Here is a 6,540-nt window from a genome sequence, read left to right as displayed (position 1 = left end):
TTTTTCAATAGTTAAAGCACCGCCAGGGACCAGAATTTGGTGGTGCAACACCCCTGATGTGCACCACGGTTTCAGTGAGGAGAGGAGACAGCTATAGGACAGCTGAGCTGAGGGCACAGATGCTCCAACAACAAACTCTGCCCCGCTTTCAATCTCGCCGCTGCCACCTACAGGCCAAATGGAGGGAGTACACACACAAACACTGTACACACACACACACACACACGCACGCACGCACGCACGCACGCACGCACGCACACACACACACACACACACACACACACACACACACACACACACACCTACTGCAAATATATATATACTAGCCCTTACCCGTTCAAAGATATGAGCTCCTAAATGATGTGCAGTGTGTGGGTTATGGGATGTGCACTGTGCACACAGTATATGAGGGATGGCAGGCATTGACACTAAGGCTTGCCCACCTGCCCCCGGCAGGTAAATAAAACGTCAGGGCAGGTGAAGTTGGCTTTCAGGTTGCCCGACCGGGCAAGTGCTCATTTGAGAGGGGACGCAAGCGTCTATAAACACAACAAGAGATCTGTCTAAACACCTAAACATGGCCAGAGCGCTCTGTCTTCTGGACTGAAATGTGAAATAAGAGCACCGTGCTGTGCTGTTTTTACTGTTGCTACACTTAAAAATATAAAAATAAGTGTGAAACCATATACATATTCAATCATAGCTATGTAGGTATTTGGGATTTGGAGGTATTGAGGTATGACATTTTATCGCACAGCCACAGAAAGTAAAGAAATAAGTGTTGTAGCTGTAGTTAAAATCTTGCCCTATCATCTTATAACAGACTAAATTTACTTTTCGGGCAAGTGGGCATGACCTTTGGGCAAGTAGAACATGACCTGTACTTGCCCGACGGGCAAGTGCCTCTGAGGCCTTAGTGTCAACCCCTGGATGGAAAGTAACTTTAACTGGTGCTTGCATGATAATATGTAGGAGCATCAATGTAAGAAATACCCGTTTTGTTTAATGGCTATAGAGGTACTGTGTACCGATCTGCATGATTTTTGGACAACATCTGTAACAGGGACAGAAAATAATGCCATCGGTGTATACAATATACAGTGTGTGACACAAGCAGAATGAGGGCTTTACTCCATTTAAACTTGGTGGATTAGTGGTTACTAAAGATTTAAGACAACTTGGACTCACCACAGGTGAGTTCCAGGTGAATAGCCTGCTTGAAATTCAAGTACAGTTTAAGTATGACTGCAAGGTTCTTTGTAGGATGATGTAGGATTCTGTATTTATTCTAGTTTTATCTTGTGTTCCTCTGCAAACCAAATACTGTATGTCAGGGGTCTTCAACAGCTGGGGTCCGGGACCCCTAGGGGGTCCTCAGAGTTACTACAGGGGGTCCTTCAAATCTTTGTGTGATAGAAACCTTTTTTTCTCTTTTTTTATATTAACCACTTGAACCCTAACATCCATATTCTGAGAACTTTAGCCAAAAATAGCAGATACAAGCTCACAACCCTGCGAGGCGTTGTGAGCTTGTAGATCGGCTATTTTCAGTAAAGAGGTTTGGTGTAGAGGGGGGAAAAGAGCAGACTAAGTACAGAGTGAAAGGTCAAGTATTGATGGTTCAAGTGGTTAAATATCTGAATACACAAATTGACATGAATCCAAAATACACTGATGATTGTGCTGTCAAACAATTAAACTATATGGAATCTATGAACAGGTTGTGGGGGTCCCTGCTTCATCTCTTTCTCAACTAAGGGGTCCTTGGCCTGAAAACGTTGAAGACCCCTGCTGTATGTTGATGCCAAGCTTATGGAAGATTTTTTTTTTTTACAAATGCAAGGTGCCAATACTTTTAGCCACGACTCTAGGATGTAATGCAGAGAACGCCAACACACCATACAAACACACCTGCCTCTCAACAGGCTTTTAGAAAGTGTTGCACTTTTTTTGCATGCCCATCTAAAGTCCTATGGGGCTTTTAAGCTGTGACATCATTTTGTAGTCAGACCTCCAAGCAGATTTATTGTCAATATCTGTCCCTCGCTATTTCAACAGATCCGAGACAAAAATAACGACTAAAGTATAATTCTACCACTTTCCTTTCAACAACAAAGAGAATAAAAATTTGTAAATAGTACAAATAGTAAAAAGATTCACAGGCGCTGGGGCCTTTTGTAAAGTTCTCCTCTGCCTACAAAATGATGTCAGCCCCATCGATCAGGGGTTCCCAAACTTTTTTGTCTCAGGGTACCCCTACCCCTATACATTTTTTTTTTCATCTGAGGCACCCCAACATTATAATTTTCACTCCTGGCACCTTATATTTATAGCATATCGTCGTTGTCAGGTGGAAACCTTGTATGTCCAAAACCGTTCGTTTTGTATTTATCGTCTATAAAATGTACTAAACAAGACGTACACATTTGAAACTTGGAGATACGAGGTTTCTGCCCGACGGTGACGATATTTTAGTGATTATGTTGCGAGGAAAACGTTGAGACAATAGCCATTTTGGTTAGAACTGACTGAAAATAACTTGTACTTTTCAAATGTTTAAAATGATACTAAATATTTTTTCAAGTGTCCAAATAAATTCCAAATATTATCAAATTATCTCGCGGCACCCCAGGGTGCCCCTTCACCCACTTTGAAAACCCCTGCTATAGATGAACATGCACTTAAAAAGTAAGCTATCATGATGTTTTCATTCTTGTGACATAAATTATACAGTTTTTTTTTTCTAATGCTCAGTTTTCAGTAGGACTTTTGGGGCTCTTGTTATGGACATCAATGACTAAGCCCTTTGACAACAAGAGTTGCAAAGTCAATGACAATAACAATAAGAAAAACAATTTATTATAAAAAGAAAATTACCCCTCCATGTTTTCGTTTTTTTGTGTGTAAGAACAGTGCTGTAGGCTTAAAGGACAACTTTAGTTTTTAATTTTTTTTTTTAAATAATTTTTATCCCACGGTTTTGCAACCCATTTTCTCACCCAGTGCCAACTAACTAACCTGTAGTCCTGGTTTCCGCTCTCCCCCTGCCGCGCCAGGGGAATTGGGGAGCACCTGGCTGGCTAGGGGGAGGTAGTATAGAAACCAGGACTACTGCATGTTTTTGTGAGGGTATCAACCCTAGGAGACACGGGGAGAACATGCAAACTCCACAAAGAAAGGCCCTATCGCCAACCCCACCTAGGGTTTTTTACGACAAGGGTTCATATTTTAGATTGTATTTAAGGAATATAAAAGATGAGTGTTAAAATTATTTCATTTACTTTTTTCTGTTGTTTTAGAGATTCTTATTTCAGTGGTTGGGGGCATGCGTACAAGTGGCTAAATATGCAATTTTACACAGAATAAGCCCATTCCCAAGATACAATGCAACCTTTCATGGTTGGATGTGACTTATGGGGGCTAGAAGTGTTACTGTAAATAACAATAAAGAAACTGCTGGCTTACTGTGTCTAAAAAGACATATTTAGCCACTTGTACGCATGCCCCCATACGTACGCATGCCCCACATTTTAGCACGGTAAACGCGATAAAACAATAGAACGAACAAATGAAAACATTTTAGCACTCACTTTTTTCCCCCCTAATTACAACCTAAAATATGAACCCTTGTTGTAAAGAAACAAAGTTGTCCTTTAATCGAGGCTGAAACTGGATCAAAGTCGAGAGTCGAGACCAAAGGGGGGCAAAGACAGAATCAAAACTGATAGCAGAAAGTCTGGTGTTCGTAAATGAAGCCCATGAACAATTAATTCTGTTTTTCAAAAGGAAAAAATATTTTAATGTATTTAAGTAAAATACAAATTAATATATAACAGAAGGCAATCCTTTGATCATCTGAAACACACATACATTCTTCTGACTTTGTAAAAGCTCGGAATTGGATATAAAAAGAGTGTCAAACACCTTCCTTCTGCGATGAAGACAAAATGATAGCGCATCATTCTATATAGGCCTATATAGCATTTAAAATAACCTGTAAATAAAAGACACCGCTAGTATGGAGAGGAGAAAAAGAACTTTGAAAACAGGTTAATGGGTCTACTTAAATAATTAAGTAATTATTCAAGTAATTGGCTAATTAATTCAAGAGGAAATCTGAGAATGAACAAAAACAAAACTTATCGTCGTTGTCGGGTGGGAACCTCGTATATCCAAAACGGTTTCTTTTTATTTATGATTTTAAAAGTGATTTAAGCTAGTGAAAACAGCCGATCTACAAGCACACAACGCCTCGCACCGCGAGGCGTTGTGTGCTTGTAGATCGGCTGTTTTCACTACTTTTGTGCGACCGCCTTGTATGAAGGGCTTTGCTTTACGAAAGAACGTACAAATTTGAAACTTGGAGATACGAGGTTTCCGCTTGACAATGACGTTATACTGGCAGTAAAAACCCTTGAAGCTGCAGCGGTCGACTTAGCTTAGCCCTCTGGTCCGAGGAAAAGTCACAGGAGAGACCGAGACCAACAAAATGTGGTCCTGAAAGTGAAAGACTCCCAAGGGCGCTCGGGTGGCGCAGCGGTGGAAGTCCCTGCCCAGTGCCCACCACCACGGAGGTTGTGGGTTCGAATCCACCGCGGCGTATCCGGCTTTGTCGGGCGTCTCTGCAAACACGACAGGCCCGTGTTCGGGGGAGGGAAGCCGGGCGGGGCGCATGCGATCGGTCGGGGTGTTGCACCAAATCCTGGGCCCTGGGTACTTAGGCCTAGAATTATTGAATGCTTTAACCAGTGAAAAATAGCAGATGTACAAGCTCACAGCGAGCCTGTAGATCTGCTATTTTTGGGAAAAGTCGTGAAAATGTGTGCAAATATTTTAATATATGTATTTTCAAAGCCAACGTTTGTAACTCAAATTTTGCTTCTGGGTGGTCCCTGGAACTAAATATTTTGAGATGAACATAGTATGTCTCTCAAGAACAGACTAACTGAGCTCCAGTTAAGTGAAAAGGACCTTTTCTTTGACGATGGCTGGCCAGATTGCGGACATAGAAACATAGGTTTTTCAAAAAACCTCAGAAGGATTCAAAAGACACTTATAGAATCAGGTCGAAATTCTAATTTTCACGATTTTTCAAAAATAGCAGAGCTACAATATCTGCTATTTTTCAATAGTTAAAGCATAAAATAATGATACACAATAATGTGTACCCGTTCTAAATGGGTTAACTATTGAAAAATTGCAGATATACAAGCTCACAGCGTGGCACCGAGTGCCGCGCTGCGAGCTTGTAGATCTGCTATTTTTGTGTGTGCAAGGCCTTGAATATTTCAAATCCTTCTGAAAAACCTATGTTTCTATGTCAGTGGTGCTCAAACACTGGTGTTAGGTACTCTAGCCCTACAACACAGCCCTTGTCGTTTGCAACAACATTAACTACTAGCGTCCCAATTTTTGGGCATGTCATTGTAGGCAACTTTCAGAAATAGTGAAAAAAGCTGATCTCTTAGCGGAGCTTGTAGATCAGCTATAGACCACACACACTGCGGCCATTTTGGCATTTTGCATTGAAGAAACGGGGTGGCATTTCATTAACTTAATTTAGCAAAATGGCCGCTGTGTGCATAATATAGATCTTTTTTTTTGTGTCTGAAATCAAGGCTCACGTGGTTAAAGAGGCACCTTGCTGATCATGTGAATGACATTGTGGATGAAGTGTAAACAGGGGTGTCGCACCACATTCTGGGTACTTTAACTATTAAAAAATAGCAGATCTACAAGCTCACAGCGCGGCACCGAGTGCCGCGCTGCGAGCTTGTAGATCTGCTATTTTTGAAAAATCTTGAAAATGTGTGCAAGTCTTTGAAGATTTCAAATCCTTCTGAGGTTTTTAGAAAAACCTATGTTTCTATGTCAGTGGTGCTCAAACCTTTTCATGTGAAGGACCCCCAAAATTATATGTATTTGGCCACGGACCCCCATCTCAAAATATTTAGTTCCCCCCCCCCCCCCCCCCCCAGAAAAAAGAAATTAGTTACAAATGTACATTTAAAAAACACTTATATTCAAAGATGTGCACACATTTTCACGACTTTTCTAAAATAGCAGATCTACAAGCTCACAGCGCGGCACCGAGTGCCGCACTGTGAGCTTTGTCTATCTACTATTTTTCAATAGTTAAAGCACTCAATAATTCCAGGCCTAAATGGGTTAATGCCGGCCAGGGGTCCGGGTGGTGATTGCATTGGTGAGAGAGGGGGTCCAGTAGAAACTGGCCCGGGGGGGTCCCGGTGGTGATTCCATGGTGTGCGAGGGGGTCCATTGGAAGGCGGTGGTTAGAGGTTCTTGCAGCAGGTCCTCTGCTCCGGTAGCAGGCCACCTGATACATGCGTTATATTATCCTTGGGATGGGACTGTCAGGGACGTGCTTGGGCCCCTGATTCTGCCCGGGAAAAAGAGTTGGAGAGGCCCTCATTTTTATATTTTTTTAGTTATATTTCGTCGTTGTCGGGTGGAAACCTTATATGTCCAAAACCGTTTGTTTTGTATTTATCATTTTAAAAATGATTTAAACTAGTGAAA

The sequence above is a fragment of the Nannobrachium achirus genome (assembly GCF_963921795.1).
Source record: "Nannobrachium achirus genome assembly, chromosome: 10".
NCBI classification, from domain to species: domain Eukaryota; kingdom Metazoa; phylum Chordata; class Actinopteri; order Myctophiformes; family Myctophidae; genus Nannobrachium; species Nannobrachium achirus.
Note: the sequence above shows the minus strand (reverse complement) of the source record.